Genomic DNA, 9,411 nt, shown 5'->3' with positions numbered 1-9,411 from the left:
TAGAGAGACAGAGAGAGAGAGAGAGAGAGAGAGAGAGAGAGAGACAGAGAGAGAGAGAGAGAGAGAGAGAGAGAGACAGAGAGAGAGAGAGAGAGAGAGAGAGACAGAGAGAGACAGAGAGAGTGGAGAGAGGCAGAGAGAGAGAGAGAGACAGAGAGAGAGGCAGAGAGAGAGAGAGAGACGAGAGAGAGGGACAGAGAGAGAGACACAGAGAGGGAGAGACAGAGAGAGAGAGGGAGAGAGAGAGAGAGGGACAGAGAGAGACAGAGAGAGGGAGAGGGAGATTGAGAGAGAGATTGAGAGAGAGGGACAGAGAGAGACAGAGAGAGAGAGACAGAGAGAGAGACAGAGAGAGAGAGAGAGAGACAGAGAGAGACAGAGACAGAGAGAGACAGAGAGAGAGAGAGGGAGATTGAGAGAGAGGGAGAGGGAGATGAGAGAGAGGGACAGAGAGAGAGAGAGAGAGAGAGAGAGAGAGAGAGAGAGAGAGAGGGACAGAGAGAGAGACAGAGAGAGAGAGACAGAGTGAGAGAGAGAGAGAGAGAGAGAGAGGGACAGAGAGAGAGAGGGACAGAGAGAGACAGAGAGAGAGAGAGGGAGATTGAGAGAGAGGGAGAGGGAGATTGAGAGAGAGGGACAGAGAGAGTGACAGAGAGAGAGAGACAGAGAGAGAGAGAGAGAGAGAGAGAGAGAGAGGGACAGAGAGAGAGAGGGACAGAGAGAGACAGAGAGAGAGAGACAGGAAGAGAGACAGAGAGAGAGAGAGAGAGACAGAGAGAGAGAGAGAGAGAGAGAGAGAGAGAGGGACAGAGAGAGAGAGGGACAGAGAGAGACAGAGAGAGAGAGAGACACAGAGAGAGAGGGACAGAGAGAGAGAGGGACAGAGAGAGACAGAGAGAGGGAGAGGGAGATTGAGAGAGAGGGAGAGGGAGATTGAGAGAGAGGGACAGAGAGAGACAGAGAGAGAGAGACAGAGAGAGAGAGATGTGGGAGATGAGGGAGAGGGTCAGACTGAGGGACTGGGAGATGAGTGATATGAGGGAGAGGGTCAGACTGAGGGACTGGGAGATGAGTGATATGAGGGAGAGGGGAAGACTGAGGAACTGGGAGTTGAGCGTGATGGGAGAGTGAGGGACTGCGTTGTGAGGGAGATGAGGGAGAGGGGCAGGCTGAGGGACAGGGAGATGAGGGAGATGAGGGAGAGGGACAGACTGAGGGACTGAGAGATGAGGAGATGAGGAGAGGGGCAGACTGCGGGACTGGGAGATGAGGGAGATGAGGGAGATGAGGGAGAGGGGCAGACTGAGGGACTGGGAGATGAGGGAGATGAGGGAGAGGGGCAGACTGAGGGACTGGGAGATGAGGGAGAGGGGAGACTGAGGGACTGGAGGATGAGGGAGAGTGGGAGATGAGGGAGAGGGGGAGACTGAGGGACTGTGAAATGAGGGAAAGAGGGAGAGGGGCAGACTGAGGGATTGGGAGATGAGGGAGAGGGGAAGACTGAGAGACTGGGAGACAAGGGAGATGAGGGAGAAGGGGAGACTGAGGGATTGGGAGATGAGGGAGAGGGGCAGACGGAGGGTTTGGGGGATGATGGAGATGAGGAAGAGGAGGAGACTGAGGGATGGGAGATGAGGGAGTTGAGGGAGAGGGGCAGACTGAGGGACTGGGAGATGAGGGAGATGAGTGAGAGGGCAGACTGAGGGACTGGGAGATGAGGGAGATGAGAGAGAGGGGAGACTGAGGGACTGGCAGATGAAGGAGATGGGGAGGCTGAGGGTCTGGTAAATGAGGGATATGAGGGAGAGGGGAGACTGAGGGAGAGGGGGAGACTGAGGAACACGGAGATGAGGGAGGTGAGGGAGAGCGGCAGACTGAGGGACTGGCAGATGAGGGAGAGGGGAAGACTGAGGGACTGGGAGATGAGGGTGATGAGGGAGAGGGGTAGACGGAGGGACTGGGAGATGAGGGCGATGAGGCAGATGAGGGAGAGGGGCAGACTGAGGGACTGGGAGATGAGGGAGATGAGGGAGAGGGGCAGACTGAGGGACTGGGAGATGAGGGAGAGGGGAGACTGAGGGACTGGAGGATGAGGGAGAGTGGGAGATGAGGGAGAGGGGGAGACTGAGGGACTGTGAAATGAGGGAAAGAAGGAGAGGGGCAGACTGAGGGATTGGGAGATGAGGGAGAGGGGAAGACTGAGAGACTGGGAGACAAGGGAGATGAGGGAGAAGGGGAGACTGAGGGATTGGGAGATGAGGGAGAGGGGCAGACGGAGGGTTTGGGGGATGAGGGAGATGAGGAAGAGGAGGAGACTGAGGGATGGGAGATGAGGGAGTTGAGGGAGAGGGGCAGACTGAGGGACTGGGAGATGAGGGAGATGAGTGAGAGGGCAGACTGAGGGACTGGGAGATGAGGGAGATGAGAGAGAGGGGAGACTGAGGGACTGGCAGATGAGGGAGATGGGGAGGCTGAGGGTCTGGTAAATGAGGGATATGAGGGAGAGGGGAGACTGAGGGAGAGGGGGAGACTGAGGAACACGGAGATGAGGGAGGTGAGGGAGAGCGGCAGACTGAGGGACTGGCAGATGAGGGAGAGGGGAAGACTGAGGGACTGGGAGATGAGGGTGATGAGGGAGAGGGGTAGACGGAGGGACTGGGAGATGAGGGCGATGAGGCAGATGAGGGAGAGGGGCAGACTGAGGGACTGGGATATGAGGGAGAGGGCAGACTGAGGGACTGGGAGATGAGGGAGAGGAGCACACTGAGGGACTGGGTGATGAGGGAGATGAGGGAGAGGGGCAGACTGAGGGACTGTGAGATGAGGGAAAGAGGGAGAGGGGCAGACTGAGATACTGGGAGATGAGGGAGATGAGGGAGAGGAGGAGCCTGAGGGACTGGTAGATGAGGGAGGGGGGGAGACTGAGGGACTGGGAGATGAAGGCGATGAGGGAGATGAGGGAGAGAGGCAGACTGAGGGACAGGGAGATGAGGGAGGGGCAGACTGAGGAACTGGGTGGCTAGGGAGATGAGGGAGAGGGGCAGGCTGAGGGACTGGGAGATGAGGGAGGTGAGGGAGAGGGGCAGACTGAGGGACAGGGAGATGAGGGAGGGGCAGACTGAGGAACTGGGTGGCTAGGGAGATGAGGGAGAGGGGCAGGCTGAGGGACTGGGAGATGAGGGAGAGGGCAAACTGAGGGGCTGGGAAATGAGGGAAGGGCCAGGGTGAGGGACAGGGAGATGAGGGCGATGAGGGAGAGGGGCAGACAGAGGAACTGGGATGTGAGGGAGAAAGGGAGAATGAGGGACTGGGTGATGAGGGAAAGAGGGAGAGGGGCAGACTGAGGGACTGGGAGATGAGGGAGAGGGGGAGACTGAGGGACAGGTAGATGAGGGAGATGAGGGAGAGGGGGAGACTGAGGGACTGGGAGATGAGGGAGAGGAGCATAATGAGGGATCGGGAGATGAGGGCGTTGAGGGAGATGAGGGAGAGAGGCAGACTGAGGGACAGGGAGATGAGGCAGATGCCAGACTGATTAACTGGAAGATGAGGGAGATGAGGGAGGGTCAGACTGAGGAGCTCGGTGGTGAGGGAGATGAGGGAGAGAGGCAGGCTGAGGGACTGGGAGATGAGGGAGAGGGCAGACTGAGGGACAGGGAGCTGAGGGCGATGAGGGAAAGGGGCAGACTGAGGAATTGGGAGATGAGGGAGATGAGGGAGAGGGGCAGACTGAGGGACTGGGAGATCAGGGACTGGGAGATGAGGGAATGGGAGATGAGGTAGATGAGGGAAAGGGGGAGACTGAGGGACTGGGAGATGAGGGAGAGGGGAAGTCTGAGGGACTGGCTGATGAGGGAGAGGGAAAGATTGAGGGACTGGGAGATGAGGGAGAGGGGCATACAGAGGGATTGGGAAATGAGGGAGATGAGGGAGAGAGGCTGACTGAGGAGCTGGGTGATGAGGGAGATGAGGGAGAGGGAGAGACTGAGGGACTGGGAGATGAGGGAGATGAGGGTGATGGCAGACAGAGGGACTGGAAGATGAGGGAGATGAGGGGTGGGCAGACTGAGGGACAGGTAGATGAGGGCGATGAGGGAGAGGGGCAGACTGAGGGACTGGGAGAAGAGGGAGAGGGGCAGACAGAGGAACTCGGAGATGAGGGTCTGGGAGATGAGGGACTGGGAGAGGAGGGAGAAGAGGGTGAGGGGCAGACTGAGAGACTGGGAGATGAGGGAGAGGGGGAGACTGAGGAACTGGGAAGTGAGGGAGAAAGGGAGAATGAGGGACTGGGTGATGAGGAGAGGGCAGACTGAGGGACTGGGAGATGAGGGAGGGGGCAGACTGAGGGACAGGGAGATGAGGGCAATGAGGGAGAGGGGCAGACTGAGGTACTGGGAGATGAGGGAGATGAGGGAGAGGGAAAGACTGAGGGACTGGGAGATGAGGGAGATGAGGGAGAGGGGAAGACTGAGGGACTGGGTGATGAGGGAGAGGGGCATACTGAGGGATTGGTAAATGAGGGAGATGAGGGAGATGGCAGACTGAGGAGCTGGGTGATGAGGGAGAGGGCTGACTGAGGTACAGGGAGATGAGGGAGATGAGGGAGATGGCAGACTGAGTAACTGGTGGATGAGGGAGATGAGGGAGGGGCAGACTGAGGGACGGGGTGGTGAGGAAGATGAGGGAGAGGGGCAGACTGAGGGACTGGGAGATGAGGGAGAGGGCAGACTGAGGGACTGGGAGAAGAGGGAGAGGGGCAGACAGAGGAACTCGGAGATGAGGGTCTGGGAGATGAGGGACTGGGAGAGGAGGGAGAAGAGGGTGAGGGGCAGACTGAGAGACTGGGAGATGAGGGAGAGGGGGAGACTGAGGAACTGGGAAGTGAGGGAGAAAGGGAGAATGAGGGACTGGGTGATGAGGAGAGGGCAGACTGAGGGACTGGGAGATGAGGGAGGGGGCAGACTGAGGGACAGGGAGATGAGGGCAATGAGGGAGAGGGGCAGACTGAGGTACTGGGAGATGAGGGAGATGAGGGAGAGGGAAAGACTGAGGGACTGGGAGATGAGGGAGATGAGGGAGAGGGGAAGACTGAGGGACTGGGTGATGAGGGAGAGGGGCATACTGAGGGATTGGTAAATGAGGGAGATGAGGGAGATGGCAGACTGAGGAGCTGGGTGATGAGGGAGAGGGCTGACTGAGGTACAGGGAGATGAGGGAGATGAGGGAGATGGCAGACTGAGTAACTGGTGGATGAGGGAGATGAGGGAGGGGCAGACTGAGGGACGGGGTGGTGAGGAAGATGAGGGAGAGGGGCAGACTGAGGGACTGGGAGATGAGGGAGAGGGCAGACTGAGGGACTGGTAGATGAGGGAGATGAGGGAGAGGGGTAGACTGAGACAGGGAATGAGGGAGATGAGGGAGAGGGGCAGACTGAGGGACTGGGAGATGAGGGAGAGAGAGAGGCTGAGGGACTGGGAGATGAGGGAGAGGGGCAGACAGAGGAACTGGGATTTGAGGGACTGGGAGATGAGGGACTGGGAGATGAGGGAGATGAGGGAGAGGAGCAGACTGAGGGACTGGAAAATGAGGGAGATGAGGGTGGGGCAGATTGAGGGACTGGGTGGTGTGGGAGATGAGGGAGAGGGGCAGGCTGAGGGACTGGGAGATGAGGGAGAGAGCAGACTGAGGGACTGGGAGATGAGGGAGGGGGCAGACTGAGGGACAGGGAGATGAGGGCAATGAGGGAGTGGGGCAGACTGAGGGACTGGGAGATGAGTGCGATGAGGGAGCCAGGCAGACTGAGGGACTGTGTGTTGAGGGAGATGAGGGAGTGTGGCAGCCAGAGGGACAGGGAGATGAGGGAGATGGCAGACTGAGGGACTGGAAAATGAGGGAGATGAGGGTGGGGCAGATTGAGGGACTGGGTGGTGTGGGAGATGAGGGAGAGGGGCAGGCTGAGGGACTGGGAGATGAGGGAGAGAGCAGACTGAGGGACTGGGAGATGAGGGAGGGGGCAGACTGAGGGACAGGGAGATGAGGGCGATGAGGGAGAGGGGCAGACTGAGGTACTGGGAGATGAGGGAGAGAGAAAGGCTGAGGGACTGGGAGATGAGGGAGTGGGGCAGACTGAGGAACTGTGAGATGAGGGAAAGAAGGAGAGGGGCAGACTGAGTGACTGGGAGATGAGGGAGATGAGGGAGAGGGGAAGACTGACGGACTGGGGGATGAGGGAAAGGGGCAGACTTTGGGACGGGGAGATGAGGACGGGCAGAGATGAGGGATTGGGAGATGAGCGAGATGAGGGAGAGTGGAAGAATGAGGGACTGGTAGATGAGGGAGTTGAGGGAGACGGGGAGACTGAGGGACAGGGAGATGAGGGAGATGAGGGAGTGGGGGAGACTGAGGGTAAGGGAGATGTGGGAGATGAGGGAGAAGGGAAGACTGAGGGACTGGGAGATGAGAGAGGGGGGAAGACTGAGGGACTGGGAGATGAGAGAGGGGGGAAGACTGAGGGACTGGGAGATGAGGGAGATGGCAGACTGAGGGACTGGGAGATGAGGGCGATGAGGGAGAGGGGCAGACTGAGGAACTGGTTGATGAGGGACTGGGAGATGAGGGACTGGGAGATGAGGGAGATGTGAAGTCTGAGGGAATGGGAGATGAGGTAGATGAGGGAGAGGGGGACACGGAGGAACTGGGAGGTGCGGGAGAAAGGGAGATTGAGGGACTGGGTGATGAGGTCGAGGGGAGACTGAGGGACTGGGAGATGAGGGAGAGGGGAAGACTGAGGGACAGGGAGATTAGGGAGAGGGGAAGTTTGAGGGACTGGCAGATGAGGGAGAGGGAAAGATTGAGCTACGCGGAGATGAGGGAGAGGGGCAGACTGAGGGACTGGGAGCTGAGGGCAATGAGGGAGTGGGGCAGACTGAGGGACTGGGAGATGAGTGCGATGAGGGAGATGAGGGAGCCAGGCAGACTGAGGGACTGTGTGTTGAGGGAGATGAGGGAGTGTGGCAGGCAGAGGGACAGGGAGATGAGGGAGATGGCAGACTGAGGGACTGGAAAATGAGGGAGATGAGGGTGGGGCAGATTGAGGGACAGGGAGATGAGGGAGGGGGCAGACTGAGGGACAGGGAGATGAGGGAGGGGGCAGACTGAGGGACAGGGAGATGAGGGAGGGGGCAGACTGAGGGACAGGGAGATGAGGGCAATGAGGGAGAGGGGCAGACTGAGGGACTGTGAGATGAGGGAGAGGGGCAGACTGAGGGACTGGGAGATGAGGGAGAGGGGGAGACTGAGACAGGGAATGAGGGAGATGAGGGAGAGGGGCAGACTGAGGGACTGGGAGTTGAGGGAGAGAGATAGGCTGAGGGACTGGGAGATGAGGGAGAGGGGCAGACAGAGGAACTGGGAGATGAGGGACTGGGAGATGAGGGACTGGGAGATGAGGGAGATGAGGGAGCCAGGCAGACTGAGGGACTGTGTGTTGAGGGAGATGAGGGAGAGTGGCAGGCAGAGGGACAGAGAGACGAGGGAGATGGCAGACTGAGGGACTGGAAGATGAGGGAGATCAGGGAGAGGGGGAGACTGAGACAGGGAATGAGGGAGATGAGGGAGAGGGGCAGACTGAGGGACTGGGAGATGAGGGAGAGAGATAGGCTGAGGGACTGGGAGATGAGGGAGAGCGGCAGACAGAGGAACTGGGATTGAGGGACTGGGAGATGAGGGACTGGGAGATGAGGGAGAGGATCAGACTGAGGGACAAGGAGATGAGGGAGATGAGGGAGAGGGGGAGACTGAGGGACTGGGAGATGAGGGTGATGGCAGAAGAGTGACTGGAAGATGAGGGAGAGGGCAGACTGAGGGACTAGGAGATGAGGGAGAGGGCAGACTGAGGAACTGGAAGATGAGGGAGAGGGCAGACTGAGGGACTGGGAGATGAGGGAGATGAGGGGAGGGGCAGACTGAGGGACTGGGAGATGAGGGAGGAGGGAGAGGGGCAGACTGAGGGACTGGGAGATGAGGGAGATGAGGGCGATGAGAGAGAGGGGCAGACTGAGGGACTGGGAGATGAGGGAGATGAGGAAGAGGGGAAGACTGAGGGACTGGGGGATGAGGGAGAGGGGCAGACTGAGGAACAGGGAGATGAGGGTGATGAGAGAGAGGGGGAGACTGAGGAACAGGGAGATGAGGGAGATGAGGGAGAGGTGCAGACTGAGGAACTGTGAGATGAGGGAAAGAGGGAGAGGGGTAGACTGAGGGAATGGGAGATGAGGGAGATGAGGGAGAGGAGCAGACTGAGGGACTAGGAGATGAGGGAGATGGCAGACAGAGGGACTGGAAGATGAGGGAGAGGGCAGACTGAGGGACTGGGAGATGAGGGAGAGAGGGAGACTGAGGGACTGGGAGATGAGGGAGAGGGGGAGACTAAGGGACTGGGAGATGAGGGAGATGAGGGAGAGGGGATGACAGGGTCTGATAGATGAGGGAGATGAGGGAGAGGGGCAGACTGAGGGACTGGGAGATGTGGGAGAGGGGAAGACTGAGGGACTGGGAGATGAGGGAGAGGGGATGACTGAGGGACTGGTAGATGAGGGAGATGAGGGAGTGTGGCAGACTGAGGAACTGTGAGATGAGGGAAAGAGGGAGAGGGAGAGGGGCAGACTGAGGGACTGGGAGATGAGGGAGATAAGGGAGAAGGGCAGAATGAGGGACTGGGAGATGAGGGAGATGAGGGAGAAGGGCAGAATGAGGGACTGTGACATGAGGGAGAGGGGGAGACTGAGGGACTGGTAGATGAGGGAGATGAGGGAGAGGGGCAGACAGAGGTACTGGGAGATGAGGGAGATGAGGGAGAAGGGCAGAATGAGGGACTGGGAGATGAGGGACTGGGAGATGAGGGAGATGAGAAGACTGAGGGACTGGTAGATGAGGGAGATGAGGGAGAGGGGCAGACAGAGGGACTGGGAGATGAGGAAAATGAGGGAGAGGGGAAGACTGAGGGACTGGGAGATGAGGGAGTTGAGGGAGACGGGGAGACTGAGGGACAGGGAGATGAGGGAGAGGGGCATCCTGAGGGACTGGGAGATGAGGGCGATGAGGTCGATGAGGGAGACAGGCAGGCTGAGGGACAGGGAGATGAGGGAGGGGCAGACTGAGGAACTGGGTGGCTAGGGAGATGAGGGAGAGGGACAGGCTGAGGGACTGGGAGATGAGGGAGAGGGCAAACTGAGGGGCTGGGAAATGAGGGAGAGGGGGAGACTGAGGGACAGGTAGATGAGGGAGATGAGGGAGAGGGGGAGACTGAGGGACTGGGAGATGAGGGAGAGGAGCATAATGAGGGATCGGGAGATGAGGGCGTTGAGGGAGATGAGGGAGAGAGGCAGACTGAGGGACAGGGAGATGTGGGAG

The sequence above is a fragment of the Heterodontus francisci genome, unplaced genomic scaffold (genome assembly GCF_036365525.1).
Source record: "Heterodontus francisci isolate sHetFra1 unplaced genomic scaffold, sHetFra1.hap1 HAP1_SCAFFOLD_323, whole genome shotgun sequence".
NCBI classification, from domain to species: Eukaryota; Metazoa; Chordata; class Chondrichthyes; order Heterodontiformes; family Heterodontidae; genus Heterodontus; species Heterodontus francisci.
The sequence above is the reverse complement of the archived record's forward strand: the minus strand, read 5'-3'. Positions refer to the sequence as shown.